We start from the raw sequence: 13,479 nt of genomic DNA, 5'->3' as shown, positions 1-13,479 counted from the left end.
AGTAACTGGTACTCAGTACAGAACACAAAGGGGATGGAGGGTTGAACACTGGATAAAAAGGAAGACAGAGACCAAATGCAAACTGTAGACCAGTGTCCATGACACATCCCACTCCCAGGTGTTTAAGGGGCATAGTGACAGAGTAGGCACTGTAATAGGTGAGGTGACAACCCTAAAGGGTTCCAGACACTATTCTTCCCGGGACAGAGTACTAGGGACTGGACACAGGCCATGACCTAGTTCTCAGGTTAGTGAGAGCCACAACCCTAAGTGGCTCCCTAACCCTCACCAGGAGGCAGGGTTGGGCACCTCAAGAAGCACTCAGAGGCTGCTGTTCTGCCTGTGGTCCCTCATCATACATACACGTGGTCCAGCAGGAATGAGGCCAGCCTCAGAGTAGAGGATGGAGGCACAGGGAGGCCAGACTGCTGGGTAAGACAGGAGCCCTCAGAATCCTGCTAGCTTTGCTTCTCCTCCCTGAGCCTCTATTCCCTAACTGGAAAGTGGGGACAAGGAGGGTGAGATGGACAGGCTCCCTCCCTCCTTTCTAAAGCTGCTCTCCAGCCATCTTTGGATCTGTGGGTTCTGGGAGGGGTTGCAGCAACATATCCAAACTGTGGTCTAGGACAAAGCGACACTTTGTGGCCAGACAGGCCAGACATGCAGGCAAGGAGTCTCACAGGACAACAGTTTCTGGGACCTACTCTACTCAAAGTGACAGCTGGCAAAATAAGACAGCCCTTTATGCACTGAGAAGTATCTTGTTACAGGGTGGTGGCCATGTACAGGCCATGATCAAGAGACCAACAGTCCTCCAGAGACCACAAGTGAATAAAAACCTAGATCCTTGGCCCAGGCTCTGCAGCTTCAGAGCAGAGGCAAGCATAGGACCTTGCCTCTGGAAGACAAGGCAGAAGTCCCAAGCACCACCATTAAAAGCCATAGAAGGCCCTGTCCCCGGGCCTCATTCACTCAAGTGGATGACTTTAGTGGGAACAGTCAAAGGACCAACAACATGCTACATGGTAGGGATAGATACCTGAGTTCCCAACCCAGCTCAACTAGCGACTTGTCCCTCTGGGTTTAGACTCAGTGGCTAAGTAAGGGGTTGGCCTAGTCTGGGCTGTTATTATTGATGTATGTGGTAATAATACTCTATGCTGTCTGATACAGTGACACTATACACCACACCTGACGAGGGTAGGACCTCCCATCTAATGTTCCCAACAGCCACAAGAGATGCCACAGCAGGAAACAATGCCAAAAATTCAGATTCCAAACCCAGGGCTTCTTGCAGAGAGCCCTGGGCTTTGGAGACTGGGAGTCCTTGGGTAAGATACACTTGGACAGACGGCTGTGGAGGTGGGAGACAAGCTGGGTTCAATCAAGTGCCAGTGGGAGGTGGGCTAGAGAGGAACCTCTTCTCACACCCATACTTCCAACACCTCCCTGGACAGGGCTCCACCTCTAGTGGTGAATGAGTATGACAGGAAGGGCTCAAAAGACAAGCCACCCAGCATAGAATCCTGCGTGATCAACAAATGCCAGCCACTTTCTTCCTGCCGTGTCCCAGCAATCTGCCATTGCTGCCTCCCCAGCCACTTCCACATTCCACAACCTGAGTGTATTACTTCCCTATCCAGCCTGATGTCTTCAAGCTGCACAGATGCAAAGAAAATAAGAAGGCCCGGGGCACTGGCTAGTTTTATTTTAGCTTGGTACAAGCTAGAGCCATTTGGGAAGAGGGACTCTGCATTGAGAAAATGGCTCCATAAGATTAACTTGTAGGTTAAGTCCGGTAGTGTATTTTCTTAGTTACTGACTGGTGTGAGAGGGGCAGGCCCACTGTGGGCAGTGCAATCACTAGGCTGGGGTTCCTGAGTGTTCTAAGAAAGCAAGCCGAGCAAGCACGTCACAAAGAGCAAGCCAACAGCACACGGCGTTCCTCCATCAGCTCCTGCCTCCAGGTTGCTGCGTTGAGCTCTTGCCCTGATTTTTTTGGATGGTGGATGACAACCTCTAAAATGAAATAAACTCTTTCTTCTCCAAGTTGCTTTGGCCATGGTGGATTTGGTTGTTGTTTGTTTGTTTGTTTGTTTTATGGCACAGGGTTTCTCTGTGTAGCCTTGGCTGTCCTGGAACTCACTCTATAGGCCAGGCTGGCCTCAAATTCATAAATCTGCCTGCCTCTGAAAGTTGGGATGAAAGGTGTGTGCCACCAACTGCCCAGTGTTTTGTCACAGCAATAGAAACCCTAACTAAGAAACTTGGAGCCCAAAGAAAGCCATACCCTTCAGGGAGTCCACTCTGCTTTAGACTTAGCCTGCTATGCAGAAGGGGGGTGGGGTGAGCCCTGGATTTTTCACGGTTCTGGGATGATAGCTGGACCTCAGGATCCCTTCTAAGCTCCACGCAAGATGGGACTTTCCAGACAGAAGGAAGTACTGGGGAGTAGGGAGCAGCCCACTCCTGAGGTGCACAAAGGCACACATGACGCTGTGGCCATGTCACACATGGGGTGTAAATCTGGATGGCAGGCATCAGAGGATGCTGTTGCCAAAGTAGCTTGATGACGTGGGATCCCAAAGTCCCAGGAATACTGGAAATAGAGCTTGTAGGTGGCATAGGTCACGCTGCCTAGGCACCTACAGGGACTACTCACGAATTCTGAGTGCTGAAAGGATTCCCACCCTCCAAGCAGGCACACTCCTCCTCCATAAAAGGACCAGCTAGAATGACAAGGACCTGCAGAAAACTGAAGTCAGCTCAGGAGGGTTGCAGGGCATTGAAGTGCCCCCCCCCCACTTCAGCAAGGGGTCAGCAGCAGATGAGCTCATAGTTCCAAGCCCATCATCAAACAAAACTAAACTCTGTCCCCAAACTTTCAGATCTTCCCCCCAGGAGCTGAGGTACTGTGAGGCACTGGGGCCCCAGTAGCCCATGCCCATGAACTACGAGGAGGAAGGCTGATGGCCAATCAACACCCTCCTCCTCTCCCTGCCAGCCACAGTACATTTCCCAAAGCCATAAAGACCCTGAGCCAGGGAAATGATGTGTTACCTACAGTGGCAGGTGGGGGTCACAAGCATTCTCAAGGCCCTACCCAACTGCCTCCTTGCATGCAAAGCATGCCCCCCAGAAAAGGCCGCCTCACAGTATCAAGGCAGCCAGCTCTTCTTAGGGCTGTGTGTCTTTCTCAGTAGTGTGAGGGCCCCCAAGCCCAAGGAAGAGGTGACCCACATCAGGTCTGACCTGGTCTGCCACCTTCCTAGAAGATGGGGTGGGGAGCTTTCTCCAACTAATCTCCTGAAAGACCTAGGACTGAATCCTTTGCAGCCAGAAATAGGACTGCTTCCAGGGACATTAGCCTACCCCACAAGGTCATACCCATTGGACCATCCCCCTGGGACCACCCAACCCCTGGGACAGGTAATATGCCTCAGGAGACTTCTACTTTTTGAAACCTTAAGTCAAGTCCCTTCTCTTCCTTCAACCTCTGTCTTCTCACCAATAAAATATCAAACTACGATGAGAGGCAGGCTTCAAAAGACAATGTCCTCTGCAGGGAGAGGTCAAACACTGAGCTGGAATGTGGCCAGGAGGAGCTTCAAGACACATCCAGCTATTCCTCTCATTGCCTGGGACACCAGCCTTGTAGGCAAGGGCAACCTCTGACACTGAAACAAACTGTGGAGCGTCTCTCTAGAAGATGGGGGATATCAGAATGGGGCCAAGTGTTCTTTATTGTAAAAGTTCCTGTAAATTAGGCTGAGGGTTTCCCAGGAGGGGGGATGGGGGTCTGTGTCTACTCAAAGGTCCCATTCTCTGTCCTCCTTTATAGTTGCCTTCTATGGAGCCGAGCAGGTATCAAGGCCTGGTCCACCCTGAGTCTTATCAGATGGACAGAGGCCAAAAGGAAAGTTTTTGGTATCTCCCGCCTCAGTTTGCAGAAGGGAAAGATCTCAGACAGAAAGCCAGATGACTTAGATCATTCCTGGGGAGAAGGGCAAACAAACTTCCCTGGTGGGTCTAGTCAAAATGCCCTTGAATTATTATCTCTAGGAGTGGTCAGGAACCCATCTCATGCTTCAGAAGACCCTACAGACAATGAATCAGAAAGCTTTGGTTGGTCAGTCAATTTGACCTCGAGCAAGCAGTACACTGGAGGTAAGGCTTTGGGAGGACACTCTTGACAGTAACTAAGACTACCATTCCTTAAACACTTGCCACATGCCAGGCGCTGAGTGATCTTCTGGCTTCTTCACCTATTGGGAGGGCAGTGTGTTAGTGATTGTTAGAGCATGACTAACTATTTTACAGATGTGGAGGCCAAGGTCAGAGGTGTCACACAGAAAAGGTGGAGTTGAGAGCAGAATCCAGGCAGCCAGAGAAAATCCTGAAACTGGGCTGGAAAGGTAAACATCTCAGTCACTGAAGCTCTTGCTACGCAACTATGAAGAAGACCTAGTTCAGTCTCCAGTACCCATGTCAAAAGTCAAGTGTAGTGGCGTACTCTTACAATCCCAGGGCTTGGTGGCAGAGACAAGAAGGTCCCTGAGATTCAATGATCAGCAAGTTTAGCTTTATCAGCTAAGGTCCCAGTGAGAAACCCTGTCTTTCTCAAAATACAAAATGGTTGTCCAGAGGATTAATGCCTAAGGTTGGCTTCACACACACACACACACACACACACACACAAAGGCACAGACCGTACATACATACAGACACATATACACACAGACTCAGAGACACATACATACACACACAGAGACAGATATGCATACATACAATATAGACACACATACACGCACACAATCACAGATACACATAAATTCAGACACACAGACGACACACAAACACACAGAAAGGGATGGCAGCAGACTGGGGGGCCTTCAACAAATGATTTCTAGTGTGTAAACAGTAGCAACCTCAGAGATACACTGATCCTCTCCACCTGGATCAACCCCTCCCCAGTTTCCTTGCTGTGACGCCCCACTGAAGGGAAGCCATCTCATTTGACTGGGACCTGTCCCCGAACCACTCTGGGCTTGGGTTTTCCCCATCTGCCATCCAGATGGCAAACAGAGACCCCAGAAGGACTCCTTGTACTTCTAAACACCAGAAGAAAAAAGTCAAGACTCCGGAGATCTCCCAGGTCTGCCTGCTGCTTGGCTCTGCTGCTTGCTGGCTGTTGGAATGGTGTTCTGAGCCTCTCAATTGTCCCAGATCAGGATCAAGGTCCACCCAGGGAACAGGGTGGGAGCCTGGGCAGGAGCCTTGGGGATAGGGCAAGGTCCAGACCCAGTCCTGAGCCTGGTCCCTTTTTCCTCCGGCAGCTGTTACCTGGACCTGATATAGGTGACTCCCAGGGTGGAGCAAGCAGGTTCCAACTCTGCTTCCTTGTCTACAGAGGAAACGACAGCAGGTAAGCAAGCCATCCGCCATACAAGCTCAAAGTCAGCATGAAATGGATCGGGAGGGGGGGTTCGGGAGGAAGGGAGAGGAAGCTTTGACAGGTGAGACCTTGGACCTTCTTAAGAGGAACTAGGTTTGGCTTCTCTCACAGCAGTATTGCACGCTACCTGCAAACATCACACATGCGCACATAATACTCCAGCTTGTGTACTGCAAGAGGCTCCTGAGCTAGGTTACAAATAGCCTTTCTTTAGGCAAACTAATGACCAGCTAAAAGGAGCTGGGCCTGGCCAACTGTAGATGCTCAGTAAATGTCTAACGAACTCATGAACTGGCAGAGCCCAGGTTCTGGTCCGAGTGCAGCTCTGTGTACTGCTAACCTTGAATGGGCTAATCACTGCTTTCTAAGGTTCTGTTTCATGGGCTAGAAAAAGACAGGCACACCCCACCCCAATTCTACAGGCTTAGGATTTTAAAGCCCAGAGAAGTGAGTTCTGAGGTAAAAGGGGGCTTCCAAGCATTTCTTCCTATGGTCCAGAGCTAAGAATTCAGGGTGAGCCTTCTGGGGCCTAAAGGGAGCCTCCAGGCAGGGAAGGGCTCTGCAGGTCACAGGGAATCCTTTCTTGGTGCCGTTTCCACTTAAGTCAGAAACCAAAAGAAGACTTTTGGACAGGAGTCATTAAAAGCACAAAAGAGTTACATATTGACACTGTCTCCCCATCAGAGGCCTGGCCATGTCCTGGTGAACACAGGACTGGACAAGAATGTGGGAAAGACTATGGACAGGAAGAATCAAAGGGAAAGGAGGGAGACAGGCAGAGATGAGCAGGTGTGTGCGTCTGCATGTGTGTGTGTGTCTGCATGTGTGCTTGAGGGGAGAGGAGAGGAGCATGGGTAACCACCAATAGAGGAACAAGGCCTCCCAAATCCTGTTTCTGGGAACAGGTGTCTCAGGAAGGTTCACAGCCCCTGGAAATTCCAAGCCTGCCCTGCTGTTCCCAGGAACACACCACCCTAGGTAGTGAAACCATCTGCCATTTTGTGTCATTTTTCAGCCTCAGTTTCCCCACAGGTTCTGACAAGGATTCGAGTTAGGAGACCACATAGGGACATACCACTTCTGACAGTTTGGGATACAGACATGCTATACAGAAAAACACAACCCCCACCACCACCACCACGACCCAAGAGACCTGGAAAGGCTGTCCCTATCCCCAACCGGCTGTCTAGGGTTAGGGCTGGGCAGAGCAGAGTCTCCACACCGTCTGTCCTCAACAGCCTGCCACCGCCAAAAACCTTGAAGTGGTTACAATTACAGCCAGGCTAACAGGATTAGGGGAGCGTTGAAATCTAAGAAATCTAATTAGCTCAGGCACCCCGGCCTCCCCCAGCACAATCCTGTAGTAACCCTGGCAGCTGGGTCTAATGGGAGGGGCAGGCTCTGGGCCCTCAGGGCTAGAGTCATTACCTGCACAGGTGTGCCTGGCCAGGCCAGGTCAGACTTCTAGGGAGATGCCATCTCAGCCTGCCCAGTTCCCCACTGCCCACCACCCCACCAGCCAAAGTCTTGTCAAAGGGTGGCATTCAACTAGGCTCCAGACGATGAGGTGCCAGAGTGGTGACCACAGGGGAAAGAACCCAGGGGCTCCACAGGGCGGCCACCCGACACAGTGTAGCGGACTGACTCAGCCAGAGGAGGGGCGGTTTGAGTCACGCTCTGTATGCATAGAAACCATAGCAGCTCAGGGACAATCTTGCTTCCTCCTCCAGGGCCAGGCAGAGCTGAAGCTTCTGCATACATCCGCCTAGGCAGTCAGCATCTAAGGTGGTTCAGTGCAAGCTCTAGATGGATATGGGGGAGGGGGGGGATAAAAAAAGAAGGGAGAAGGGAGAGAAGGAGGGAGGAAGGGACAGCTGCTGGGGGCGTGCATTGCCAGATGCAGGGAGGGCCACCTGTGACCCTTCCTGGAAACAACTGCTCCACTCCTGGGATCCACACAGGCTTCCGTACCACATGCCAGCATAGTTGGGACTATTGCTCAACACACTGTGATGTGGGGGTCTGTAAGGCCTGGAGTTGAGTCCTGGCTTAGTCACAGCCTCTTGGCCTCTCTCTGCGCTTTACTTTTCTTCTCTCTTAAATGGAAGTAATTCCATACAGCAGCTGACACTGTTGTTAATGGGATCAAACAAATCTGAAAAGTGATTCTAGATAGACCACGCCAGGCAAAGGAAAGGGCTGTAGCCGCGCCCTCTCTCATATGCATATGGCAAGCAGCCAGAGGCGGGTGGATAATTATTTATTTGGACTGGTCTTTCTGCCCTTGCTGGACAAAAGCGCCTAAGAGTGTCTTGCATAGCTCTGGGACTCACTGGTCACTGTCTTCACTCTGTAGACTATCATTAAACACATGAAGAGTCAATCCTGGGTCCCTGACCTGACCCTACCCTCTTTATGCAACCCATCCCAAGTCATACCCAATTCAAGGAAAGTATCGAGAGGCAAGCCAATGGAAGAGCACCCCTTGGGCAGACCCTTCCCTGAGCTTGTGCCCTATCAGTAAGGTTGAAAACAAACACTGGAAAGAAGCTCCCCAGCCCCATCAGCCATATCACTAGAGCCTGGATATAAGATTTAGCCCTCACAATCATTAAGGAAAATGAGTCTGTGGTTGGGAGAGGCCCCAGCATCTTAAGCCTAAAATTGGGATCTATCAGCCGGTGTGGCTTTCCAGGAGGCCATCCATGTAACTCACAGCTGCCCAGTGAGTACAGAGGCTTGCTGCCCAGAGGTGGGGAGTACCTTGTCCCAGGAGGCATACAAGCTGAGGCTAACCAGTCAGCTGTCAGGGAGGTAAGGAAGGATAATGGAGCAACTTCTGGAAAATATTTCCAGCATCCTGTCACCTCAATCCAGCCCTTTCTCCTACATCAGAGTTGCCTAGCCTTTAGGCTGAAGACTCAAATGTCTGGATCTACCTCATCCTCCCAGCAACCATGTCGGATGACAGTTCTGTGCTTGAACTCATTTTACATGTCAGGAGACTGAGACAGAATCAACCTCCTGGTCCACAAGCTACAGCCTCCTGATACCTTCTTCTCTCCTCTGTCTAGTGTCTGTGGTAGGACTTTTGTGTGTAGCCTCCCTTGAGGAAGGGCCTAATGTCAGACTCATGACTGGCACTTCCAGGCCAGGCTCCGTACACCCAGGCAGACAGCCACAACCCCAGCCTCAAGGTCTCCTCAGGACAAAGATTGCCCCCAGAGAGAGCCTGGGTGGTGGCCACTGTGTCCTGCTGAGAGGATCCAGCAATCACCAGGAGAAACTGCAGCCACAGGGTCAGGGTCAGGGGTAATTAGGGCAGTGTCCTTTGTTGTCTACACAAAACCCAAGGAATCCCATAAAGATGCAACAGAAGCTGGGGCCTGACAAGGACCCACGGGAGCAGTTATGAATGAAAATAGATGGGACCCAGTCACTATCCAGTAGGTTCTACAGCCTGGTCTCATGCCACCATGTCCACAGACAATTCCCAAAATGTGCTGCTGCACATTTCTTACAACATTTGACCCCAAGACTTTGGGCAAAACAAAACAAAACAAAAAACCATGGACCTTGGGCTGGAGCTGGACATCCAAGTTTCCTGCGCAGGTCCTCTTGGACCCAGACTCGGAGGACATATACAGGCTTCAAAGTGCCTTCCTTCTTATTCACCCTCACCAGCCAGAGGTGGTGTGTGTGTGTGTGTGTGTGTTCGCGCGCGTGCATGCGTGCATGCGTGTGACTCTTCCATTTGCTGGCAGGAATGGACAACATCTAAAAAGGGGCCAGGGATGAATATGTGGGGTTGCTGTGACTGGTTAAGTGTTACATATGTGCACACACACACACAAATGGGGGTGGAGCCAAACTCTAGCTTCTAGGTCTTTATTTGTCCCCTGGAGCCCCCCCAACACACACACACACACACACACACACGCACGCACGCACGCACGCATGCACGCACAGGCTTTTCCTCAGGAGTAAAAAAAGAACATTTTGTCCCCACAAAGAAGCCAGCAGCCGTTTCTGCACAGACAGGCTATTTATTCAAAGTTTTTTCATTAGTCCAGTCCCTCTGTGAGCCTGTGAGCAGTACTCAGAAAGTCTTACAACCGCAGCTCAAGTCCTGGAAAGTCTATAGCTCCGCCCCCAGCCTCAGTCACTAAGTTCCCAAGTCCCAACTTCTGATTCATAGGAGAAAACTAGGTCTCCTAACCGTGTGACTTGGGGGCCAGTGATGCTTCTGTCTTTGGGGGGAAAACAAAACAACCAAAATCCTAAAAGCCAGAGGAAAACACCATCTCCCTCTGAAGGCACTCCTGGCCCCAAAGCCGCAGGCGCTCCTAGGCAGATAGGGCTTTCAATGTGCCTTTTGTTTGATGCTGGTGTTTCGACATCCTCTTCTTGAAGAGGGAAAGGTCAGCACAAGGCTCCCGGGGGTGTTCACAAACCCTCTGCCTCTACTCGGCGGCCAGAGGTCCCAAGCAAGGGGCCAGGAATTCCCCCTGCTTTGGACCTCCTCAAAAACCAGCCCGGATAAGAAAGGCCATGGGTTTGCTCCCTCATCCAAACTTCCCAAATAGGTCACAGGCCTTCCACAATCTAGTCACCATGCAAGCACAGGGGGTGCAGGTCGGAATTCACCAGCAGCCAAGTCGCCTGTTTCTCCAGCCCCAGTCACCGATCTCTTTATCTGTACCTTCAAAAAAACAATAAGCAAAACCAGGCACCTCTGGGAACAGCCTCTGGCCTCCTGCCCTGCCCAGTGTAACCAGCCTGTCCTCACACCCACGAGGGAGGGAGGAGACTGAACTAGTTAACCCTCTGGTCTACCAGGCCCAGGTCCCAGGTTGCAGCAGAGGCAAACTGTTGCTCAAGAAAACCCTTCAGAAAACCATTGGCACCAGGAGGCTGCTGGAGCCAATGGTTCTCTATGTAACGAACGCCAAGGCAGGGGCTTCCACAGGCGCAGCCCACTGATTGCCCTTTCAAATCCCGGGGGTTGGTCCCCACTCTTCATGCCCTGGGCTGTCCACCCACGGGGCTCCAAATGTCCCTGGCAGTGCAGAGAGAAGGGAAAGGCTGGCCGAGTGGTGCACTCACCCCGCCAACCCAGCCGCCAGCCAGCTTCTTGGAGATCTCAGAGAGAACATTTGTTTGGGCTGCCAAGTTAAATCTTCCTCCCTCATGTCAGGGCATTGGAAAAGCAGTCAGGGGAAAGGGGAAGGGGGAGAGCGGGGGGGGGGGGGGGGGCGGGAAGGAGGGCGGGAGAGAGCGAGCAAGCAATCCAGGGAGGTAGGCTCCTAGTCCCAGTTACTCTTAACACTGCCAGCCCAAGGAGCTGCAGCTCCCGAGGCAGACGTCTCTCGGGCTCCCGGCATTGAAACCGAGATCTGGCCACCGGGTCTCCGGATCGGGTGCGGGATGCTAGGCTCCCTGAGCCCGAGTGGTGAGAGAGGCCCTCGCCCTGCTACGGGCTGGAGGCACAAGGTGGAACTGTAAAGCAGAGGAGGGAAAAGTTTGCGGCAGGTAGAGGGAAGGGCAGAGTGGTCTGTCTATCGGCTGTCCCCGAGAGAGGGTGGGGGGCCCAGGAGCGCGCTCCCGTTCGCTAGCCCTCCCGCCCGAGTTGTTTACATTCCTGGAGTGTCTTTTAAACCCGGGGCTGTGGCCGGCTCCTGGCCTTCTCCGGCGGCTTCGGGGCAGTCTCCCGTGAAAATCTGCTGGCGCACAATGGCCGGGAGAGGCGGCTGCCCCTCGCCCGCGCCCCCACCACTCCAGGGCGGGGAGCCTGCCCTCTGCACCGCGCCCTCTCCCTGCCTGGCCAGCTTCCTGGACAGATGTCCCCGGCCAGAGGGCGACGCGCTCCCGCAGCCTACACCACGACATCGAGGCCATGCTCCCCACTGTTTTCTCCCCGGCCCTGACACCAGGAATGCGAAACAAGCTTTCAGAGCTTGCCCCCACCATCCGTACCCCAGCTTCAGCTCCAGTCCGGCCCCTCAACCTCCGCCCGGGCCGGCCTACCACTCCCCCGGGGCCACCGCCGCCGGAGACAGAGAGGAAGAAAGAACACGGGGAAATTACTTTCGTATTTGCAACGCGCGCGCGCACACACAGACACATCTTCCCCTTGGGTTCGCCTCCTGGCTGGGGCAGCCCCAGCCAGGCGTTGGCCTGAAAGCCCCTTCAGCTTCTGAAGCCCAAACGGGAAGCCTCGACACACTCACTCCCTTCGGCGTGCACTGCTCCAGCCACGCGCCGCGTTTTCCTGGGCCATTCTCCCCCCCAGAACAACTTAACCGCGCCCCCATCTCCCATGTACAAAAGTGTGTTCTCCATAGAAAGCATACTTAACACCACCAACCCTGAACACCCTGGAATCCAGCGCCTTCCCAGAGGTTCTCTTACGCACACAGGAGCACAACTTCACATCTTTCCAAATGAGGCGAGGGAGACTCAGCCAAGCCTTCCCGGATCCTTTTCTCCCTCCTCCGAATCAGTATCCCGGCCGGCCCCCGAGTGTTCAGCGCGACTGCTGGAGGCGCGCCGGCAGGAGGCGGGCACCGAGTCCTCGCGCACACAAACCGCACCGGCGCCCCGCACACCCGACGATTCCCCGGTCCCCGCGCTCATCCCGAGCAGCTCTACCCAGCTCGGCGCTCGCGGGTGGCCAGGGCCTCCGCCCCCGACGGCCAAAGCAGCGCACCGAGCCCGTACGGCTGGCCCCTTTCGCCCAGCCGGAGCTAAGGCTTTAAGCGGAAAGTCCTAGTACAGTGCCCCGCACTTGCACCCCGACGATCCGCGGGGAGAGAGATGAAGCCTCGGTACTAACGGGCGCCTGGCTCTGTCCCCAAACTTACCGGGCGCTGCGAGCACCGCTGCCACCGCTGGAGGACGCGCCGCCGCCACCGCCGGGTAGGGCCGGCTGGAGCCGGGAGGAGCGCAGGGAGAGCGCGGAGATCTGCTCGGCTCCGACTCCGGCTCCGGCTCCCAGCTGGCCGGGGCTGGGGTCACCGCGCTGCGCCGGCGCTGCTCCCTTGCTCTGCGGCCCGATCGCTGCTGGCCCGCCCGGCCGCTCGCTCTCCGGGCGCCCGCCGCCGCCGCTTGCTTTTTTAATGTCCACAGACAGTGAAAAGGAACTCGGCGTTAGGGGGTGAGTAAGTGAATCAACTCGCCCGGAGCCGAGCAAGTTGAAGTGTCAGATTACATTGGCTATTCTATTTCCAAAGGGCCCCGCGCCGCCGGCCTCCAGCAAAAGCCGGCACGGAGTTACTGTAGGAGCGGAGCGCCGCGCCTTCAGCGCTCAGCTCCGCTTGCCTTGGTTCGCTCTCCATCTGCGCGCTCGCTGCGCTCTCCCTTTCCCTTTCCTTTCTGACTCTCTATCTCTCCTTTCCCTCCCTTTCTTCCTGTTTCCAGGTCTCTGTTCTAAGCTTTTCTATTCCAGACCCTGGTAGGCTCCTCGTTACCTCCACACCCCTATGCCTCTGGTTAACTCACCTCCCTCCTCTAGCCTCCCTTCGCTGATCTTCATCACCCCCTCAATCCCTTACATTTGGAGTGGGGAGACTGATGTGCCTAGAAAGGGACCGCGTTGGTAGACCCAAGATTACTGCCCGGAGGTGTACCCCCGCTTCCTGCTGGTCCCCTGCCTGAATACACTGGGACCGCAGATGCTGTCAGCTATTCCAAGTGGGGCGACCGAGTTGCTAAGGAGAGGTGTGCAAAGCTTCCCCGGAGACTTTGGGATTATTCCTAAAACCGGATGGTAGAGAGAGGGTGAGAGGACCTTAACCTTCACCACCACTAGTGACGTAGAGGAGGTTGAAGCGCTCCTCCCTTGACCTCTGAGGAAGAGCGACGGTTGCAGAGCGAACTATATGTCCCCACCCCACTCGAAGTTCAAAGCCGCAAGAACGCCCAGGTGCCATGCAAGGAGCTCCTGGGCGCCACGAACCGAGCGCTCTCGCGCTGCCAAAGTGGAAAGAACCCAGCCCAGCTTCTAGCCCAGGGCTGAGCACTAC

At 54.0% G+C, this 13,479-nt stretch overlaps 1 protein-coding gene across 4 annotated transcripts in view; it reads right to left on the bottom strand.

Moving 5' to 3' along the window:
• The window catches only part of Zmiz1 (zinc finger MIZ-type containing 1), a 200,528-nt gene extending 187,614 nt beyond the window's left edge, over positions 1 to 12,914 (bottom strand). For 2 of the 4 annotated variants that reach the window (XM_041662295.1, XM_041662296.1), the window contains exon 1: positions 12,319 to 12,913. The gene's annotated coding sequence lies outside the window, so the exon portion shown is untranslated. Of the gene's footprint in view, positions 1 to 12,318 lie in introns of all 4 variants that reach the window. The other 2 variants (XM_041662299.1, XM_041662298.1) reach the window with 2 other exon arrangements.
• Between the last annotated feature and the right edge of the window lie 565 nt (positions 12,915 to 13,479).

This window comes from Microtus oregoni, unplaced genomic scaffold (assembly GCF_018167655.1).
Source record: "Microtus oregoni isolate MIOR12 unplaced genomic scaffold, Mior012 000013F_ref0000133, whole genome shotgun sequence".
Lineage (NCBI taxonomy): Eukaryota > Metazoa > Chordata > Mammalia > Rodentia > Cricetidae > Microtus > Microtus oregoni.
Note: the sequence above shows the minus strand (reverse complement) of the source record. Positions and strands in the feature narration are given on the sequence as shown.